The 6,926-nt window shown below is 56.9% G+C and overlaps 1 long non-coding RNA gene across 1 annotated transcript; it reads left to right on the top strand.

Moving 5' to 3' along the window:
* The first annotated feature begins 385 nt into the window (after positions 1-385).
* On the top strand, positions 386-1,357 carry LOC135307455 (uncharacterized). Its single transcript, XR_010368175.1, has 4 exons — positions 386-459; positions 548-619; positions 707-808; positions 1,250-1,357. It is a non-coding gene; the product is annotated as an uncharacterized LOC135307455 (long non-coding RNA).
* Positions 1,358-6,926: the final 5,569 nt, after the last annotated feature.

The following is a 6,926-nucleotide window of genomic DNA, read 5'->3' as shown; positions in this document are numbered from 1 at the left end:
GCTGTTTGCCCTTGGGATCTGGGAGCTGTCGCCGCAGAAGGAGGGCAGGAGGGACAGAGGGAGGGATGGAGGGATAGCTGTGGCACTGCCTGCTGCAGTTTTCCCCCATGCTTTAGGGAGGATTTCTTTTGTATGTGAAGAGAGAGTCCCAGGTCCCTGCGCTGCTTCAGCCGTCCCTCCCAGGGATGTTGCTGAGGGCAGGGAAAGAGTGTGGAGAGTGGCCAGCAGCCAGCCCAGAGCTCCCCAGGCTCCTGGGCAGCTTTGGCCATGTCTATTCACATCTGGCTCCCATGGCCTTACCCGGCCCCCTGGCAGTACACAGTTCCCTGTGGCAGAAGTGGATCCCAGCACACCCTGGAAAATGTTCTCATCTGTGCTCCATTCTAGATGAGGTTGCTGGGAAGGCTTCTCCATCAGCTTGGATGAATAAAGTTTTGAAGCCCTTGGAGCCTCCTGCAGGTATGTTCTCAGTGTGCCACCAAGGAAGAATTGTAGACAAGCGGGCAGGAACCAGGTGACAGAAGCTTCTGTGGCTGTTGTGTTACAGATATGTCTCCAGGGAGGACTTCTCCAGCTCCTACTTTGGATGCTGCACTTAAGCCCAGCTCCCATGGCAGGGGTGAGTAGTGTGTCCCTGCTGACCCCACAGGCTGAGCCCTGCTTTTGTGGGATCCATTCCTGGGAAATGGAACTACTTTCTCTTAAGGTCCTCCACCAGAAGTGACCAAAGTCATGGCAGACAAGAAATTCCAGAACCTATTTGAAATCATGTGGCAAATGCTGAAGGAAATGCTGCAGAGAAGACACGGTGGGTGCAATTCCTTCATGCTTCCCCTGGGACTCAGCAGCCGGGGGCTTTGGCTGCACATCTGGACACGCCGTGCCCGGCACAGCAGGAAGGGATCCATGGCAGCCTCGCTGCCCCGCTGCTGCTTTCACGCCCTGCAGGGCTGTTTCCCAGTCTGGCCTGGCTGCAGCTTCTGCCCAGCCTCTGTAGGAAGGCATTGGGCATCAGCTGACAGGGAGCCCAAACTGCACCATGGGCCTGAGATCTCCTGCGATTTCCCAGTCTCTGAGCAGATCAGGAGACACAGCTATTTGGAGGAGGAAGTGCTCTGGCCCAGACCCAAGACCGTGGACCTTTCCTGATCCTTATAATTTTTTTTAATAATTATTGCCTCCTGAGGATGTCACCTCCCCAATGAGAAACAACTCCACCTGATCCAGCTTTGCCTTTTCCATTCTCCAGGAGTGGATTGTGAGCCTGTGCAGATGGAAGCATTTGCCGGAGGAAGCAGTGGTTCCGTGCCAGCCTCTGCTGAAGGAAGAGAGGCGATGCCAGGCACAGGCACAGGAGGTAATTGCTGTGCCTCTGGGCCTGAGCCCTGCTGAGGCTTGAGCTGCCCTCTCTGCTGCTTGGCAGTGCGGGCACAGCCTGGACTAGAGCGGCACAGCCCAGGGGAATTATCCCGAGCAGGCTCAGGGCACTCGGGTCCTGAGCAGTCCTGCTGGGGTCCCTGTGGGGGAGACATGTCCTGAAACCTGGCAGTGACTGCACAGGGTGCCCACGGTGGGGAAAGGACAGAGGGGGAGAGCAAGGCTCCAGTGTGTCCTGAGAGGGCCTGGCTGTTTGCCCTTGGGATCCGGGAGCTGTTGCCGCAGAAGGAGGGCAGGAGGGACAGAGGGAGGGATGGAGGGATAGCTGTGGCATTGCCTGCTGCAGTTTGCCCCCGTGCTTTAGGGAGGATTTCCTCTGTGTGTGAGGGAGAGAGCCCCGGGGCCCTGGGCTACTCCAGCCACCTCTCCCTGGGATGTTGCTGAGGGCAGGGAAAGAGTGTGGAGAGTGATCAGGAGCCAGCCCAGAGCTCCCCAGGCCCCTGTGCAACTATGGGCATGTCAATTCACATCTGGCTCCCACGGCCTTAGCCAACCCCCTGGCAGTGCCCAGTTCTCTGTGGCAGAAGGGGATCCCAGAATGCCACTGAGATCATTGTGATCTCTGCTCCCTTCTAGACTGGAATCATGACTTGGATTTTTTTGAAGCCCTGCTGGGAAATGGCTTGAAATTCCTGGAGGATGCTGGAGGCTATTCCTCCGTGTGCCTTTCTTGACAGAATAATCAGTGTCAATGTTACAAGAGCTCACTCATAAGCCATTTCCCTTAACATTATTTAAGGGCTGAAGGATTCTGAAAATCTTGCCCTGCTCCCTTCTGGATCCCTGAGGGATCCCACAGGATCGCTGTCATTGGGAGGAAGGAGCATTTAGCTTTCAATCTTCCTCCCGTGTGCAATGCCAGTGTGTCCTTCCGTGTGCTCTGTGCAGTCACAGAGAAGAGCAGAGAGGGAAGGGGCCGGGCCGGGCCCAGAGCTGTGCTCCGGGGCTGAGCCTTGTGGACAGCCTGAGGATCTCCTGCAGTGCCACAGGAGCTCTTCTGTCCTGCCTTTCTTTGCAGCTGAACCTGTCGGTGAAGGCCCCACATCCAGGACTGAGGCTCTGGGAGATGCTGAGGGTAGGTCAAGGCCTTTCCCCTGGGAGAGCTGCCAGCTCAGAGCCCAAAGCTGGGCCAGGGAGGCAGCGCTGCAGGTGCCAGCACAGAACCATGCACGTGTGTGCCCTCGGCCTGCACAATCCCCTCACCGCTGCTGCGGCTCAGTGGTGCCCGTGCAGATCAGCAGAGATGGCAGAAGCTTCTGTGGCTGTTGAGTTACAGGTGTGTCTGCAGGGAGGACTTCTCCAGCTCCAGGGCTGGATGCTTGGCCCCAACCCAGCTCCCATGGCAGGGGTGAGTAGTGTGTCCCTGCTGACCCCACAGGCTGAGCCCTGCTTTTGTGGGATGCATTCCTGGGAAATGGAACTACTTTCTCTTAAGGTCCTCCAAAAGGAAAGACCCAAGATACTGCAGCCAAAATGTCTCATGAGGCAGATGAATTCCTGACACAAACACAGAAGGAAGCACCCGGAGGACAAGGTGGGTGCATTTCCCTCATGCTTCCCCTGGGACTCAGCAGCCGGGGGCTTTGGCTGCACACCTGGACACGCCGTGCCCGGCACAGTGGGAAGGGATCCATGGCAGCCTTGCTGCCCCGCTGCTGCTTTCACGCCCTGCAGGGCTGTTTCCCAGTCTGGCCTGGCTGCAGCTTCTGCCCAGCCTCTGCAGGATGGAATTTGGCCTTAGCTGATAGGGTGCCCCAACTGTACTGTGGGCCTGAGATCCCCTGCCATTTCCCAGTCTCTGAGAAGATCAGGAGATGCAGCTGTTTTCTCAAGGGAGTGCACTGGCCCAGCCCCAATTACCTGGGATTTTTCCTGATCTTTACCTGTGACTTTGACAAGCATTGCCTCATGAAGATGACACATCCCCAGTGGGGAATGTTTCCATTTGATCCAGTTGTCCCTTTTTTCCTTTTTCAAGTGATGGACCAAAAGGCTGTGCAGAAGGAGGAACACCCAGGGAGAAGCAGTGGCTCACTGGCAGCGCTGGCTGCAGGAAGGAAGGCGATGCCAGACACGGGCACAGGCACAGCAGGTAATTGCTGTGCCGGGCTCAGCCCTGGCCGGGGCTGTGTGGCAGCAGCTCTTCCCCCAGGGCCTGCCCTTGCCCGGCCTGGCAGCAGCCAAAGCTGGAGGCGCCTCGGCTTCCAGGCCTCTGGAGCTGGTTCAGAGCCCCGGGGAAACGGGACTGGTGCAGCAACGTCCTGGCGCTGCAGCTGCTGCGGAGCTGGCCCTGAGTGCCCAGAGGCCCAAGGCACAGGAGCAGCCCCGAGCGGGAGCCCTGCCGCCAGCCCAGGGCCAGAGCCAGCCCTGGCTCCCGACTGAGCAGGGGCTGCGCTGGGTCCTGACAGGGCCTGAGCCTGTCCCCTGGGGCTGGGGGAGCTGTCACGGGGCAGGGAGGGCCAGGGGTGGCAGTGGCTGCTCAGGGATGGCTTTGGCCCGTGTCCCTGGCAGCAGCTACTGCCCAAGCAGCTGCGCTGCCCCCGGGCTCTCCTCCCGGCCTGCTGGGCTTTGTTGGCTGGCACAGCCTGTGCCAAGGGCCGGCAAGGTGCCTGCAGGCCCCAGCTCTGGGGGAAACAGAGAACGTCCTGCCCGTATCCACCGTGCTGCCAGCTCAGCAGTGCAGCACAGCACGGGCTCACGCTCCCCATCGCTCCCACAGATGCAGCCGGCACCACAAGACCTGTTCCCAATGCCCAGGATGGCCTCGGAAGGGGTTTCTGTCAGGGAACAGGCTGCTGGCTAGGGTTACTGGCCGGCGTGCTTTGTTTGGAGCTTGTTTTCATGTTGTGCTGCTTTGGAATCGGGTATTCCTGGAACAGAAAACAGTGAGTGTTTTGTTGCTCTCCCCCACAAACAGCTTCTTTTGAAAGTCTAACGTGGACAGGGAACATTCCTATTGAGACTGCAGTGGAGTTGTGGCCAGTCCATGATTGTCCAAATGACTCTGCTGAGGGTTCTGCTGCTGCCCAGTGCTTCCATTGGCCTCTCAATTGCTGGGCCTTGTCCTGGGGGCCCGCTGGGGCTGCAGCCAGTGCTGGCTCCCACTGAGGCTGCCTGGCCAAGAGCAGCCCCAGGGGCACAGGGCAGAGGCAGAGGGAGGTGGGGAGGAGAAAGAGCAGGGCCGAGGTTGCCCTTGAAAGGCAGAGGCTCTCTGGGGCCCGCTCCTGGCCAGGGACCCAGCCCAGAGCCGTGCCCTGCTCGCCGGGGCCTTGAGGGGCAGCTGTCCAGCTGGGCCCAGCTGTGCCAGCAGCTCCAGCCATGCTGGGGAGCCTTGCCAGCTCTGGGCCCTGCTGTGCACGAGGGTCCCCGTGTGCCACTGGCAGCTGGGGCCTCAGCCACCTCCTCTCTCCACAGGAGCACCTCGGGACAGGAGTTGGAAGACGGTGGCTGCACCTCACACCAGACAGCGTGAGCAGCTCCTCCAGCAGCAGGAACGGCCTGGACAGCCCTCTCAAGTGTTCTGTGAAGAGGACCCCAGAACAACCGTCTATGAGGAAGCCTCTTATTGCCCCGTAGATCCCACTGCCACCTGCTCTCCCCATGGGACTCCCCAAGCTGCCTTCATCCCTTTTTTCTCTCCATGTGTCCCATCCCAGCCAACCCGAGTTCCTCTAGAGACCCCAGGACCAGCCCAGCACCTTCCAGCCCCTCCTGAGACCAACACATCCCTTCCTCTGCCCCTGAGCCCCCTGGCCTTGCCCTCTAAGCAGCACTGAAGGTGACACCCCGCCCTCCCCCCCCCCCCCCCCCCCCGCTTGCAGAGTAGGCAATGGCCCATTCTTCTGTTGAAATAAAGAGAAGGATCTGTGTTGTGGTTTGAAAGCAAAACCAGTGAGAGACTCCAAGTTAGAAATACAATTTATTAGGAAAAGGAAAAAAAGAAAAACAAAATACATGCAATAATACAAAAGAAAAACCACTGACAGGGTCAGAATACAGCCTGACACCCTGCTAGTTAGGGTGGTGGTAGCAGTCCAGCTGAAATGGCCTTGTGGAAGTGGTGATCCTGTAGAAACAATCTGGTAGCTCTCATCCTCTGGAAAAGCAGTAGGTAAGGGCGGCGGTTCCTCTGGGAATCCAGTGGAAAGACTGCTTGTTGTGTCCCAAAACCCAGATTATATCCAGCTGGGGATGCTTAGCTCCTCCCCCATGGGCAGAGCATCTCACAGTGGGCTGATATCATTCTGCCTCATGCTGTGGGTCCTTGATTAGCCATGAAACAGAAATGGCTCTGGGAGGGAGTTATCACTGAGTCATGTGGCAAGACATTGATGGGCCTGTTAACAGGAGATGAGGAAGAAACAATGCCCCTCCTGGTTTCAGTAGCTCTTGAGGATGGCATTAGAATACATCTTTACACTGCAACCCAGGACAAGCGGTCACCCCAGTGTCCAGGTGGCAGCAGCAGCAAAGCCCACCCAGCACCAGCACTGACTGAGCTCCATGCCCAGGAGGAGCTGTGGATGCCCACGGTGTGGGCAGGCAGAAGCCAGGCCGGGGCTGCTGTTGAAATGGAGGTTTTGGGCCGCTCACAGGCTCAACACAGTTGGCTGTGATTGGTCATCAAGTGAAAACAATCCACATGAACCAATGGAAGATGCACCTGTTGCATTCCACAGCAGCAGACAGTTATTGTTTACATTTCTTTCCTGAGGCCCTCAGCTCCTCATGAGGGGAAAAATCCCAGGAAAGGATTTTTAATAAAATATCATAGCTACAGATAACTGTTTTACTCATAACACCAGGAGAAGACCAGGGAATGCAGGTAGCCTAGACTAAGGAGCTCCTCTGTCTCCAAGCTGATCCAAGCCAACAGACCTACTCAGACAAGCACCAGGGGACCACAGTGCATGCACAAAGGAGAAAAGTTCAAAAGTTCAGTCATGAGGAAGACCACAGCCTTCGACCTCAGAGACCACCAAAGACCCCAGTGTGACCACCACAGGAAACAACGCGTGCCCAGAAGGCCGTGGATCTCATCGCCATGTGAGGGGAGGACAGGCGGGGCCAGGGGTTGAATGTGCATGACGAGATTGTGTAAGGTATTGCATATGGAACATGTTTGTGAACAAAGATGTGGCTCGGACCAGGGCTCGGGGCACAAGTTTTCACGAGAGCCATCTCGCTTGTGCCAGGCCCTGACACGCATACCCACTTCACAACTACATCAGGTTGTGGAGTGCCGCTGTAGGACATGAAATAAAACAACGCAGACACGCATCTCTCCAAGGTAAAAAAGAAGGCAGTTGAATTTCTGACTCCAACATTTACAGATTTCCAAAAGTGACAGTGGATTGGAGGGTGAAAGTGCCACCTCTCCAATGACACTGGACAAACCAACAGTCCATCAAATTTCTCCTCTGCAGAAAAGAATGCAAAACAATAAGTTATTTACATAAAGTGTTTGGGAAAGTTTGCTACAAGAATGT

The sequence above is a fragment of the Passer domesticus genome, chromosome 9 (genome assembly GCF_036417665.1).
Source record: "Passer domesticus isolate bPasDom1 chromosome 9, bPasDom1.hap1, whole genome shotgun sequence".
NCBI classification, from domain to species: domain Eukaryota; kingdom Metazoa; phylum Chordata; class Aves; order Passeriformes; family Passeridae; genus Passer; species Passer domesticus.
The sequence above is the reverse complement of the archived record's forward strand: the minus strand, read 5'-3'. Positions and strand labels throughout refer to the sequence as shown.